We start from the raw sequence: 15482 nt of genomic DNA, 5'->3' as shown, positions 1-15482 counted from the left end.
AGAGAGAGAGAGAGAAAGAGAGAAAGAGAGAGAGAGATAGAGACAGAGAGAGAGAGAATCTGAAGTAGGCTCTCGGCTCTGAGCTGTCGGCACAGAGCCTGATGTGGGGCTTGAACTCCCAAAGTGGGAGATCATGACCTAAGTTGAAGTTGGACGCTCAACTGACTGAGCCATCCAGGTGCCCCTCATTTTCTTTACTTCTTTACAAAACTGCCACTGTGATGGTCAACAGTGACCTCTACTTTACAAAATTTAATGTTGATTCTCAATAGGCATATTATTTCACTTAGAAACAGTGTTTGATGGTTGGCCACTTGCAACTAAATCAATCATTTTTTTCCATTTGGCTTTCAGGAGTCTCTCAAAGGTTTTTTTCTACTTCATTTGCCTCTCACCCCCAGTCCCATGTTGACTCTCCCATCTCTTCTACTTATTATATATTTGGAGTGTCTTAAAGTTCAGTCCTCAGATTTCTTTGGTTCTCAATCTATATTCATCCCTGATAATGTCAAATTTTAGCTCTCCCGAACCTCAAAATCAAATATCTAAGTGATAATCCACAAATCCACTTGAATATCTAGTGAGTATTTAAAATTTTAACATATCAAAACCCATTCTAATGATAATCCCTCCTCCATTTTATTCTTTCTAATTTTCCCCATTTTGATAAATTCCACTCTATCTGCCAATTATTCATGTCAAAAACTTGAGTTTCATTCTTGGCCTTTCTCTTTTTACCACATCCTATATCCAATTACCTAGCTAACTTCCCTTTACCCTCCATATCCAAAGCTACTATTCTAGTCTTGTGTACCATTAAATATATTAAATAATCTTATTGGCATTATTGCATTACTATTCTGATCTTCTACCTTCTGTACTTGTCCCCCACACTCTAGTCTTAAAATAATAGATCTGAAACAAAGATCATGTTTTTTTTCTCACTGCAGAACCCTCTAATATTTTCTGATCCCATGGAGATTAAAAGCTAAAGTCCCTCTTAATCCACTTTACCTATTTTGCCTGCCTGCCCCAACTCCTCCCTGCTCTGGTAACAAACAATTTGCTTCCTATGTTTATGAATCTGTTTCTGCTTTGCTTTGTCCATTTGTTTTGTTTTTTAGTTAATGTACAGCATAGGGAATATAGTCAATAATATTATAAATTTATATGGTGGCAGATGGTAACTAGACGTCATGGGAATCATTTCACAATCTATAAAAATATCAAATCATTATGATGTGCCCTTGAAATGAATAGGATATTGTATGTCAATTATACTTCAATTAAAAAAAAAAAGAAAAGAGCTAAAGTCCCATCAAAAACCTCAAGGCCTTAAAAATTCTACTCTTCCCTTACTTTCTGGCTTCATATCCCACCACTATTACTTTATCTTCCTCTGCTCCAACCACTCTGGCACCTTGCTGTTCTGAAGAATACTAAGCATGTTTCCAACTGCCTGATATGGCCTACTCTCAGATCTCCACATGATATCTTGCTCCTTTCAGGTCTTTGTTCAAAGGTCGCCTCCTCATTGGGACCTCCCCTTGCTTTTCTATTTAAAATTACAATTCTTCCCACAGTTATCCCTGTTCACTGTGTCATTTTTCTCCCTATAATTTATTAGCAATTATCATTTTTATCCGCTTTTTTTCCCCCACTGCTATATCTTCAGCTTAGCACCTAGTAAAAGTTGAATCAATCTTTCTGGGAAAAATCAGTCACTCAACATGTCTGCTCCCTTCTCAGTAAACCAAGGCACTATTAATATAGTAATATAAACTCATTTACATCTGAGAGAGAAGGTCTCAGCCACAATCATGGCCAGAACTTGGTAAAGTCATTATTTCTGTTCAATTCTAAGAGACTTATATTCTAAATTATGCAGGAGCTCAGAAAATACTGTTTTTGAAAATATTGCTTAGAGAATTCTAACCCAATCAGAAAAAAGTCAAAATTAATAATATAAATAAGAGGAATTCTTATATATAGAAATGTGTTATATAGATACAGAGAGAGAGAGAAATATATGTACATAATAGTTAAAAATAATTATTGCAATTGATAGTCACAAGATTGAAGGAAAATAAGTAATTTAGAATTGCAATATAACTAAAGTAAAATACTATGATTATGACAATAATCTTGGGCTATGTTTTCTTAAAAAGCCAACAAATAGTAAAAAGAAAGAGAAAATCATTAGGAATATATATCAGGAATAGGAAAGGAAGTAATTCATTAGGATAAACATGAAAAATCAAACCTTATTCTTTGCTTTTTACATTTGACAATTAGAGAATTTTTGTGTAAGTACCTATTTTAAAAACTTAAAAGACTCATTTTACATACTTATCAAATCAATTTAGAAGACATTCCAACTGTGAGTTGACTAGATAGTTAGAAAAAAAGTATGAACAAATAGCATCAAAGCACAAAAATACTAGCATCTAATCTAAAAAGAATAAGCATAAGTGGTTTAATTTCCTTCAGGTTATATAAGAAGGGAATTCCAATCATACCCTACTTATAAAAGAAACTTCTAAATCTCCACCTTGTAGTAAGGTTGCAAATAAAAATCTAGAAGATGACAGATCAGAGAAGTTAAAAATACAATAAAAAGAAAAAGCAGTAATGGCAAAACTGTTATCCTGTGTGTTTCCTAGGGTGAGGTGACAAAGTATTACAAGCCAGACGGCTTAGACAGGAGAAAGCTACTCTCTCGCAGTGTTAAAAGCCAGGGGTATCAGCAAGTCACGCTCCCTTGAAAGGTTCCAGGAAATTCTCTGTGCCTCTCTCTCCGAGCTTCTGGTGGCTTTAGGCATTCCTTGGCCACAATCCTTGTGAAGGATTATCTTCTCCCTGTATCTTTTCACGTGGCATTTCCCCGTGCATGCATGTCTGTTTCCAACTTTCTTGTTTTCATAAGGACATCAGTCATACCGAAGTAGGGGTCTACCCTACTCTGGCACTACATCATCTTAACCAATTTTATTTATAATGGCCCTATTTCTTTTATTTGTATATGTATACACATATTTTATTTATTTATTTATTTATTTATTTATTTATTCATTCATTTATTTATTTATTTATTTATTTATTTATTTATTTATTTATTTTCACAATGACCCAATTTCTAAATAAGGCCACATTCTGAGGCACTGGTGATTAAAGCTTGAACATGAGATTTTTTTGGGGGGGGTGGGTATAATTCAATCTCTAATATCCTGCAAGTAGAATTCAAGACAGGCATAATATTAAATGAGAACATAAGTTTGCATTCACAACTATAATCTGTAATGAATATGTGAGTGGTAGTTATGTGTCAAATAACATAACTGCAAAATAAATTTTTAAACATTTTGGCATACAAAGAAAAATTCAAAAGAAACATAAATTAATTGGGAGATAATTTTAAGAAATATCCCTCACACTATGACAAATATGATAATGAGAGTAAATAGAGAAATGTACTTAGATAATATAGAATAAAGTTAACTAATAGATTTATAATCAAATTACTTCACTACAAATGAAATAAACTTATTTTATTTTCAGGACCTACCAAACATTTTAAAAGCATGGATGATATAAGGAAAATAATATGTATATACTGTTAATATATTCTAGGTTCTGTTAAGTAGTATCTGTAGTATTCACATTACATAGAACAAGAAATCTATGAAAGTTTAAAAAAATTTTCTTTTACATTTATTCATTTTTGAGAGACAGAGTACAAGCAGGGGAGGGGCAGAGAGAGAGGGAGACACAGAATCTGAAGCAGGCTCCAAGCTTTCAACACAGAGCCCAACACGGGGTTCGAACTCACAAACCGCCAGATCATGACCTGAGCCGAAGTCAGGCGATTAACCAACCGAGCCACCCAGGCACCCCTACGAAAGTTTAAAATTTAAAAACTGCCATCAGGATATTTAAAAAAATATATAGGTTGTAAGGCCAATCAAATATGTATTAACAGATTACTGCAAATTCACAAATGGACTTATATCTTAAAATTACACTACTTTACTATTCATAAAGAAACAAATTACTTGATACATTTAACTGAAGAAGTAAATAAATATAACTACAAGAAATACACAATACAAATACAAATAATTGACCAGAGAACAGACAATAAATAGAATAAGGGTATAAGGTAAATGTAGTAATGTATGGAAATATGCTTTAAAAGACAAGAAACAGAGATAAAGTAAATTTGTGAGCAAATGGTGACTATATTTAAATAATTATTTTAAAATTTCTGTATTTATTATCTTTCTAGTTGAGCTGATTCTGAGGAAATTCAAGTTATTTTAAACTTCTCATTATACTCCTTGTTTATTGAGTTGAAAAATTAAATGCAGTGAATTATCTGGAAAATAGAAATAATTGACAGACTCTATATCCAATGTAGAGAGACCAATAATCATGGGGAAAATTACTTCTACAGAAAACCATGGACCCAGAGAATTCCTTAGGTAAGTGTTTTCACACTTTCAAGCATGGTTATTATCCTATAATGTGTTTCAGAGGATGAAGAAAATATGAAAAGACATACAGAGATCCCTTTATTTAGCTATATTAATTTTTATACAAAGTTTAAAAATATAAAACCAAAAATATCCGTGACTAATGTCACTTAATGTAAATGTGGACGTTTTAAATAAACTACCAATAAATTGAAATCAGCATTACATTTAGTATGTATAAAACTGTCTTTTAATTTCTCTTTTAATTTTGCCTGTTTTAAATCCATGACCACTACTTCTGCTAACAGTACTTTGTTTCTGTCTTATGAAAAATCATCTTCCTTGTCATGTGGACTTTTTTTGAAGCTGTGAATCAGCACTCCCTACAGTTTTCTCACAAAAGTGAGAAAACTAAGAAATCTGGCTTATCAGACAATTTCATTCTTCCTGGTTACACATTTTCTTTATATATCAATAAATTCACCCACACGCACACACTTTTTTTGCAACCTCTTATTGTTGAGTCTGTTTCATGAAACCAAACCCAAAAATATAAAACCATTACAATCTACCTCAATCAAATAAGACTTAACCTAAGAATTTAATAATAGTTTATTCATTAGAAATCTATGATCGAATAAATAAGGCAAATGAGAAAATAGCACCCCAAGAGATTCTGAATGTTATTTAATACTCTTTAAAAATATTTATAAATTTAAGGAAGGAGAAATGCAGGAGTGTTTCCTTAAAACTGTATAAAATATGTATTTTAAATCAGAAGCCAACATGAAGCTTAATGATGATGCACAAAAAGTCATACTTATTAAAACTAGGAAGACAGCAAAGATGTCTGTAATTGCTATTATTATTTTATATGATTCTAGTTGTTCTGGCCAAAACATTAATAAATGAAACATATAAGAGAGAAAACTCTTAAAAAGGAAAGTATAAAATTATGGTTTTCAAGTGACACAGTGATATGTCTAGGAGCCCTAGCGAATCAACTCAGAACTATTAGATTTAATAAGAAAGGTTATCAAAATCTAGATATATAATAAATATACTTGAAATGGTATCTCTAATCTTCTGCATTGGGGATAGGTGTCTGTAGGGGGCAATAATGGAAATGTGTGTGGGTAAGTTTTAATATTCAAGTAATATGGTGTGAGAAACCATTACACATGTTGAAGGGAGTCTACTGTACCACCATGTTATTCCTGAGAATCCCCCAGGAAAGGTGTCTTTACATACCCCACAGAATTATACTTGTAAAGTATGTATGCTTAACAACTCTGTACTTTCTATGAATAGTTTTCCAGGCTGCTTCAGCTCTTCTCACTCTATTATGCTTCAAATTATTCTATTAATTCCCCAAATCACTGCTAAAATAAGACTACCTTGTTTAACAAGTTTTATCAAATGCTTGTGGACAACATAAAGGAATTACAATCCATATAATGAAATCTGAAAACCAGATAATCAGATTTTATTTCTCCTTTAGTCCACTGGCTAGAACCCTCCCCAGAGCTCTCTTTTCCTTGGGATTAGTCTGAACACTATTCTCTTTTTAAAAATCTGTCTTCCAAAGTGCCTGGGTAGCTCAGTCAGTTAAGCCTCCACTCTTGATTTTGGCTCAGGTCATGATCACACCATTTGTGAATTCAAGCCCTATGTTGGGCTCTGTGCTGACAGTGCAGAGCCTGCTTGAGATTCTCTCTCTGCCCCTCACCTGCTTGTGCTCTCTCTCTCTCTCAAAATAAATAAGTAAAAATAAATAAACAAACAAACAAATAAATAAATAAAGATAAAAATCTGTTTCTCCCTAGGTTCATAGATTCTAAAAACTCAACTTCTTAGTAGGGTGTCCCTCTTTCCTCTCCCCCCTCCAACAATGAAATAAGAATGAAAGACAAACTATATAGCTAATTATCTTATGGAGATGCTCATGTCCCAAAAGAAGATCTAATTTATTGTTAAACTGAATGCTTAATACCTCAATGAGAAGCATTGGTCTTTGGACAGCATCCCATTTTCAGAACTTCCTTTATATTTGCATAAACATAACGGCTTGCTAGTATGGTCACTCTAAAGAAGAAAGAAGAATATGCCTCAAAAACAAAAGCTAGCTTTTACCTTTAAAACCATGGGGAAAGAAAGTGCAGACAATTTGAAAACAGCATTTTGCCTTGGCTACTATCCAACATGTATGCAGACCTGTTGGGCTTAATCTCAGAATAGTACCCTTCCCAGTAAAATAAAATAAAAATTTTAAATGAAATAAATTAAGTGATATTGTACTCTGACTATAACCAGAAATGTACAATGCATAAAGAAGTCAAATTACAGCTGCCCCCAAATAAATTGCCACCAAATAGCCATAGAAGGAAATGTGTAGAAACACGTGAATAAAATTACAAATCTTTACTGCAAAATGTAAAGAGAACTTGAATAATTTAAGATATGACTCACATTTCTATATATTCTTGCCAAAGTTAAGTTGGAAGATAATTTCAATAAAAAATCTCACTCATATTGACATGGGCAAAGACAATTAGCTGAAAGAATAACATTCTATAATTTATTGGATAAGATTTTAGATAATTTCAAATTTCAGGATATTGGAAAAAAGAGTAAGGTGGGAGAGCTAGTTGTATAAGATATGATCTAGATTCTAACAGTATAATAATTAAAATTAGTCCTTCCATTAGCTTAAGAGTAGATAGGTGGTTAGCAAGACCACAGTAAAAACACAGAAATAAATACTGGATAGATAGAGAGATGGATGGATGGATAGAAGGATGGACGGATATATAGGTAGATGGATAGATAATAGATAGCTAGATGATAGATAGATAGATGATAAATAGATAATAGATAGCTAATATACATATATATGATAAAATGAATGGGGTAACAAAGCTCTTTCCATACATAATTTTGAGACCAATGTTTGACTATTCTTTTAAAAATAAATATATTTTCAAGCCACATACAGGGGAGGAAAAATTTTTCCTTTACCATTCTAGGTTCTTTGGACTTGTCTATTAATTACATTGATATAATACAGATTAACAGGAGAAAAACATATTTAATTATTAATATTCAGGATCCCCATTAGAATATGAGACCCATAGGCAATAAGACAACTGAGGCCTATTTTGAATTGGTCTAAGACTTGAGACTAAATGGATGATAGTTTATAGAAAGATAGGAAGAGCAAAATGTTTGGTAAGGAAATGTTTGCAGTGCTGTGCAGAGAATATATGAAACAGGAATTTGATCTCCAGACCCTTCCCCCAGCTTGCCAACCCAGTCCATATTCTTTGTAGTTATCTCCAGGGGTGATAGTTCTCTTCCTGGACAAGACTCTCAATCTAAATTATTTTGGGCAGTGAAGGGAGAGATAAAAGCTCTTCCTGAGTCTTTTGTGCATCAGTTGATCCATATGCCAAAGTGACACATTTTGGGGAGGCTTATTCTGAACCCCTTCATTAATTTCAGGTAGATTAAAGGGTTGATAATAAAATAAAAAGCAAATTAAAAAAATAAGATGCTATTGAAAATTGATATTATAAAGACTGGCTTGACTACATAAACATTTCTGCAAATTTGAAAGAAAACCATATGAAGAAGCAAGAATATTATATACAAAACAAAGGAAAAACTGGGGCGCCTGGGTGGCTCAGTCAGTTGAGTCCGACTTCGGCTGCATTCAAGCCCCATGTCGGTCTCTGTGCTGTCAGCTTGGAGCCTGGAGCCTGCTTCAGATTCTGTGTCTCCTTCTCTCTCTGCCCCTCCCCCACTTGTGCTCTGTCTCTCTCAAAAATAAATAAATGTTGGGGCGCCTGGGTGGCGTAGTCAGTTGAGCGTCCGACTTCAGCCAGGTCACGATCTCGCGGTCCGTGAGTTCGAGCCCCGCGTCAGGCTCTGGGCTGATGGCTCGGAGCCTGGAGCCTGTTTCCGATTCTGTGTCTCCCTCTCTCTCTGCCCCTCCCCCATTCATGCTCTGTCTCTCTCTGTCCCAAAAATAAATAAAAATGTTGAAAAAAAAAAGGAAAAAAAAAAAATAAATAAAAAAATAAATAAATGTTAAAAAAAAAATTAAAAAACAAAGGTAATACTAAACAATAAATTAGGGAAATATTTGTAATACAAATGATAAATCAGTGATATTATTAAAATATAAAGGCATCATAAAAATGGTATTTTTACAAAAGTAAAACTCCAATAGAAATAATGGGCAAATTACACATACACACAAACATGAAGTAATATGGATAGCAATTATTTGGAGGAAAAAAAATCAACTGCCCTTAAAAATCAAACACAGTTAAATACATAAAAAACAAGTACAGTAAAGCCTTGGTTTGCGAGCATAATTTATTTGGGAAACATGCTTGTAATCCAAAGCACTTGTATATCAAAGCAAATTTCAAGAACCATCAGCTCGGTTGTGATCATGTGACGTTTATCATCATGTACTACTCATTGCAAGACGTCACTCGTTTATCAGGTTAAAAATGTATTAGAAATGTTTACTTGCCTTGTGGAATACTTGCAGAAAAAGTTACTTGCAATCCAAAGTTTTACTGTATTTTTCACCTATCAGTGTCCTTAAAATACATATTTTGAAAAAGTAGCTAAGCTCTGAAAAGTACAAAGTAATTAGTTGGCAATTCTCTTACAAAGGTGATGAGAATGTGAATAAGTGAGACTTATTCACAAAATAACTATTCACAAAATAATTATTTGCAAAATAATCTGGTAATTTCTATTAGAAGCTTTACACATGTTCATATTCTTTAACTCAACAGTTCCATTTCAGTGTTTAAAAAATTCATCGGAATCTATTTAAAGAAATAATCATACATATAGATAAAAATTGCATATAAGCACTGAAAGCATGTCTGTGTGCTAATAATAGTAAAAGGGTTAAATATAAAATAATGGTCCAGAAATAGTGAAATTAATTTTTTTTTTTTCAACGTTTATTTATTTTGGGGACTGAGAGAGACAGAGCATGAACGGGGGAGGGGCAGAGAGAGAGGGAGACACAGAATCGGAAACAGGCTCCAGGCTCTGAGCCATCAGCCCAGAGCCTGACGCGGGGCTCGAACTCACAGACCGCGAGATCGTGACCTGGCTGAAGTCGGACGCTTAACCGACTGCGCCACCCAGGCGCCCCTGGAAATAGTGAAATTAAATTAAGTTAAAAATGTTAAAAATATCTTATTATAGAAATTTAAATATCATTAAAATGATATATTGAAAAAATGCATAAATTATAATATCGAATTTGGAAAATTTAAATTCATTACAGAATTGTGGATTATATATTTTTATTATATGAAAAAAAAGGCATTGGTTCCTCTCCTACCACACTGATTATGCCAACTCAGTCTCCTGTGCTGTCTGCCTTTCATTTCCTCAACCTCTAAATTGTGCTGTAAATCAAAGCTCTGTCTTAGGAATTCCTCCCTCCTTTATCTGTGCTCATTCCTTGGGACATCTTAAACTACTTTCAGGGCTTTCAAAACTGTCTATGTACTGAATATATGTGTAACCTTGACCTCTCCCCTGAAAATGAGGTAAATATACCTAAAACTATTCGACATTATCATCAGGATATTTAATAGGCGTCTCTAACTTAACATGTGCAGCAGCAAAATTCTATCATCCTCTCCAAATCTATAAATGCCAACTCTGGGGCGCCTGGGTGGCGCAGTCGGTTAAGCGTCCGACTTCAGCCAGGTCACGATCTCGCGGTCCGTGAGTTCGAGCCCCGCGTCAGGCTCTGGGCTGATGGCTCAGAGCCTGGAGCCTGTTTCTGATCCTGTGTCTCCCTCTCTCTCTGCCCCTCCCCCGTTCATGCTCTGTCTCTCTCTGTCCCCAAAATAAATAAATGTTGAAAAAAAAATTTTTTTAAATGCCAACTCTATCCTTCTAGTAGTTCTAGACAAATACTATGGAGTTATTCTTGCCTTCACTCTATAGCTCACCAATACTACCATACAATTGATTATCAAATGTCGTTGCTTCTATCTTCAAAATGTATCCAAAATTAACCATTTGCCACCACATCAACTACTATTATATCACAGATCTGAGTTGCAGTCAGCTCTCACCTGTGTTATTACAATAGCCCCTAACTCATGTTCATTCTTTCAGTCTTGTACCCACAGCACTGGTGACTGGCTACAATACAGTTATATATCTCTTCTGATCAAATAATCAAATGGCTTCCCATGCCACTTAGAATAAAAGCCAAGTTCCATATGATGGACTACAAAATCCTGTAAGATTGGGCACCATCCTCAGTTCTCTGACGTCATCTTTTACCAGTTTCTTTCTTATACTAGCCTTCATTTGATTTCTTATGTACACTGAGGATACTCCTTCTGGAATAGCTTTCCCATGTATGTCTGCAGGCCATTTCTAGCAGGTCCATGATCTACCTTCTCTTTTTCCTGTTTCTCGCCATTTTCTTGTACACTTCTCACCATTTTGCAGACTATACATATATTTTTTTGTTTCCTTGCTTACCGTTTGCCTCTCCCGGCTAGAATGTAAGCTCTATGAAGGCTGAACTACTTTGGCTCAGTACAATATCAGACTCAAATTTCTGCTCAATAATTACTGGTTGTATGCATGAATAAAAACTCACATCACATTAGTATACAATACAAGCCAAAAACATCAAAGTAAAAATTCTACAAAGGAAAATTAAGTTTGAAAAGTAATAATAATTATAATATAGTTTATATCAAACTAGGTTACAGAATAAAATGTCAATAAAGTATGTCATAAATACATAAAGGCATTCAAAACATTCACACCTGAATATTTATACTGCATAAGTTCCAAAAGTCTATATAATACCCACTCTTCCAGATAATCAGAAATATAACAGTGGCCACTATATTTCAAATCAACTTATAGTGACGATACCAAGCCTCATGAATATAAAGATTATTTCTAGTTCATCAAAAATAAATGCCTCCTCTAAAAGTATACATTTTTTATTCTTCCAAGTTTTTATTTAAATTCCAGTTTGACAGCATCACAAACTATTTAACTATTCTTATTTAAAACATTTTATTGTACTTTAAATATTTCCAATTCTTTTTGTCAAGCTAATTTCTAGATGTTGCTCTACATTCAGTATTCAGTATTCAGATTTTTCCAGATCTTTAAGTTGTGCTGCAGAATGCATCTTTATTCTAAATAAGTTTTTGAAAATCAAATTATTTTAGACCTAACACTATCTTTTTTTTTAAGTATACTTATTTATTTTGAGAGGGAAGGAAACAGAGCATATGAGCAGGGGAGGGGCAGAGAGAGAGAGAGGGAGAGAGAAAGAATCCCAAGCAGGCTCTGTGTGTCAGCATACCACCCAATGTGGGGCTCAAACTCACAAACTGTGCATGACCTGAGCCAAAGTCAAGAGCCAGACACTTAACCGACTGAGCCACCCAGGTGCTCCTAGACCTAATACTTACCTTAAATCATTAGTTTATGATGGTAAAGTCCAAACATTAGAAACATAGTTAACATATTGATAAATAATTGACACACTGTGTTATACGAGATCCACATATGTAAACATAAATCATATTAGAAGAAAGACCTTATGGTTAGTAGACTTTTGGTTTTACTGGATCCTATTTCTGGAAATCATCCGTGACTCTGGGATCTTCTTGGGAATTCCACCAAAATCTCTCTCTCTCTCTCTCTCTCTCTCTCTCTCTCTCTCTCTCTCTCTCTCTCCCTCTCTCTCTCTCTCTCTTTCTCCCTCACTCGCTCTCTCTTTAAGTGCATTTAGAGGAAAGTAGGAGGGTCTTTTCTATTCCCTATATCTGTTTCCTAGACACTTAACATGGATATCTTCATTCTGTTAGAATTTATGGTAGCTTAATGAATCTACACAATTATTATGTTATTTTCCTGAAAATAGACACACTTAGCTTACTTCAGATAAAAAGAATGCAAAGTAAATAGATATTGGATTATAAAAAATCAAAAATATGTTGCAAGACTTAATAAGAAATAATATTTATTATTATTCAGGATCTAATAGGAAATCTAGTAGTTGGATAATAATGCCTTATCAGATATATCATTTGCAAATATCTTCTCCCATTCAGTAGGTTACCTTTTCATTTTGTTGATGGTTTCCTTCACTGTGCAAAAGCTTTTTAATTTGGTGTAGTCCCAATAGTTTATTTTTGAGAAGACTAATCCAGAAAAATGTCCAAGAGATTACTGCCTATGTCTTCTTTGGCAGTTTTATGGTTTCATGTCATATTTAGGGAACCCTATGCACTGTTTGTGGGAATGTAGATTTTTGGTGCCACCACTATGGAACACAGTATGAAAGTGACTTTAAAACTTGGAAAATAGCAATGCCATATGATCCACTATCCCATTGCTGTATTTACCCAAAGAAAATGACAAAAAAAAAAAAACAACACTATAATTCAAAAGGATATATGTACCTGTATGTTCATTGCAACATTATTTGCAATAGCCAAGATATAGAAGCAATAGCCTAAGTTTCCATTAATAGATTAATGAATAAAGAAGATGTAGTACACACACACACACACACACACACACACACACACACACACACACAGTGGAATATTATACAGCCATAAAAAAGAATGAAATTTTGCCATTTAAGACAACATGGGTGGAACTGGAGAGTATCACACTAATTGAAATAAGTCAGACAGGGAAAGGAAAATATCATATAATTTCATTTACGTATGGAATCTGAAAAATAAACCAACAAACCAACAAAAAACAGAAACAGGCTTATAAATATAAAGAACAAACTGGTGGTTGTCTGAGCAGAGGAGTGTGGGAGGATGTGTGAAATAGGTAAAAGGAATTAAGAGGTTCAAATCTCCAAATATAAAATAAAAATAGGGATAAAAAGGGAATATATATTCCATATATATATGTATATATATATATGGAATATGGTCAATAATATTGTAATAATTTTGTATGGTGACAGATGGTAACTACACTTATAGTGAGCATTGCATAAAGTATAGAATTGTCAAATCACCGTTGTCACCTGAAACCAATAAAATATTGTATGTCAACTATAATTCAATAAAAAAAAGTGACAACACAGAAAAAAATCATCTACTGGCTGGATAACAGTTCTGGTAATCCAGCAGTATTTCTGGCATTTGGCCTTGAAGAAATGGAATTTCAGTAGGTGTTACTGAGGTTGGAAAGACATTCTAAGTGCTTGGAAGTATTGAAATGTTATACTGAGTTTGGATCCTGAAGGGCTTTGTATCATTTAGTTTATTGGTATGTAACAATACATTATAGTACATATTAGTACATACTAGTATGTACATTAGTACATACTAGTATGTACTTAAGTACATACTTAAACAATAAGCCTTTATTATTACATTTAAGTCTTTGTCTCATCTAGTTGGTTCTCCTGATCAGGGTTAGACTTGGCTGACCTCAGCTGGGCTCACGTATGCATCTATGCTCATATTATGTGCTGGTTGGGCTGGCTGGTCCAGGATGGCCTCACTCAAATGTCTCGTGTAGGTCTGCTGTCAGCTGGGACAATGGAGTTTCTCATCCCAGGTGTTTCTCATCACCTGGTAGGCTTATTCATATGATGATGTCAGGGTATAGAGGGAATAGGAGCATGCAAGGTATTTTGAAACCTGGATTTGGTACTGGCAAACTGTCACTTCCAGAACATTCTATCTGACAAAGCAAGTATCAAAGTAAAGAAATAGTATTTATTTACATTTTGATGAAAGGAGCAGGAAAATCACATAGCAAAAGTGTGGAGCCAAAGAGGAGAAAGATTTGCTAACCATTTAGTAATCCATCTATCACAATGAATTTCAAATTAAGGTTTGTGGTATGAATGAGTAGTAGAAAGTTTTTCCATCCTTTGACATGCAGAGCGAGACAGGATCAGAGCTTTGAAACTAACATGGGACCAATGAAAAGTGGATTGAAAGTGGGGATAAACTGCAAGTGGAAAAAGCAGTAGTGATATTATTCAAATATGCATTAACACGATAATGAGGGATTAAATTTGTTTTTTTTTTTTAAAGGAATAGATAAATTGAGCTGGAAAGGTACAATTGACCAAAGCATGGAACTTCTAAATAACCCAAAGAATAAAACCATTTCTAAATTCTTGCATCTTGGTGTTGGGTAGACTTTCCAAACATGAAAGTCAAAAAGAAAGAATATAGTTCCAAATAAAATATAATGGGACTTAATTTGACCATGTGTCATTTGATTTTTTTTTTTCCTTCAGTGTGGGGGGAAGAGTTTAATTCCTGCTGGAAATCACTATAGTCACTTAGTAACATAACACTCGAATTCCTTTACAAGGAATTTAGAAAGATTTACGGTCCTTCTACAAATTTACATTTACTCCCATTTCATTCCCTCTGTTTTTATTTTTTTCTCTGCATGGGGAAATTCATACCTTCTCTTCATAAGCTTTTCAAAAATATTCTTCAGGATATGCTCTGGAAGACTTTCAAAATTAGATTATCCTCTGGAGGGAAATTAAATCTATGGATTCATAGATTGAAAAAAGAGCTAAAATAGCCTCAAAAATCTATAGATATTTTCTTCTTATAGGAGTCCTCCATTTCCTTCAATTTATCAATAGCTACTTCTAGAACAATACACTTCTTATTTTTAAATCTGTACTCCTTCAGCAAGAACTGTATCTTATCTTTGTTTTTATTATTGATATCACAGAACTAAGAGGACAAAAAGGTATACTTCCCTTGAATTAGCTCAAGTTCTTAACATAATTTACATAGTATTTCCTTAAACAACTCTAAATTCAGTCTTAGAAAACAGTAATCATAAAGTATTGAGTTTTCTGTTACAAGGATATAATGGGTTGAAATATGAAAGCCCAAATTCATATCTTGTGGTCCTAACCCCTAATGCCTGAGAAAGTGACCTTATTTGGAAATAGAATTGTTGCAG

This window comes from Puma concolor, chromosome B4, assembly GCF_028749965.1.
Source record: "Puma concolor isolate L17-30 chromosome B4, mPumCon1.1.hap2, whole genome shotgun sequence".
NCBI lineage: Eukaryota > Metazoa > Chordata > Mammalia > Carnivora > Felidae > Puma > Puma concolor.
Note: the sequence above shows the minus strand (reverse complement) of the source record.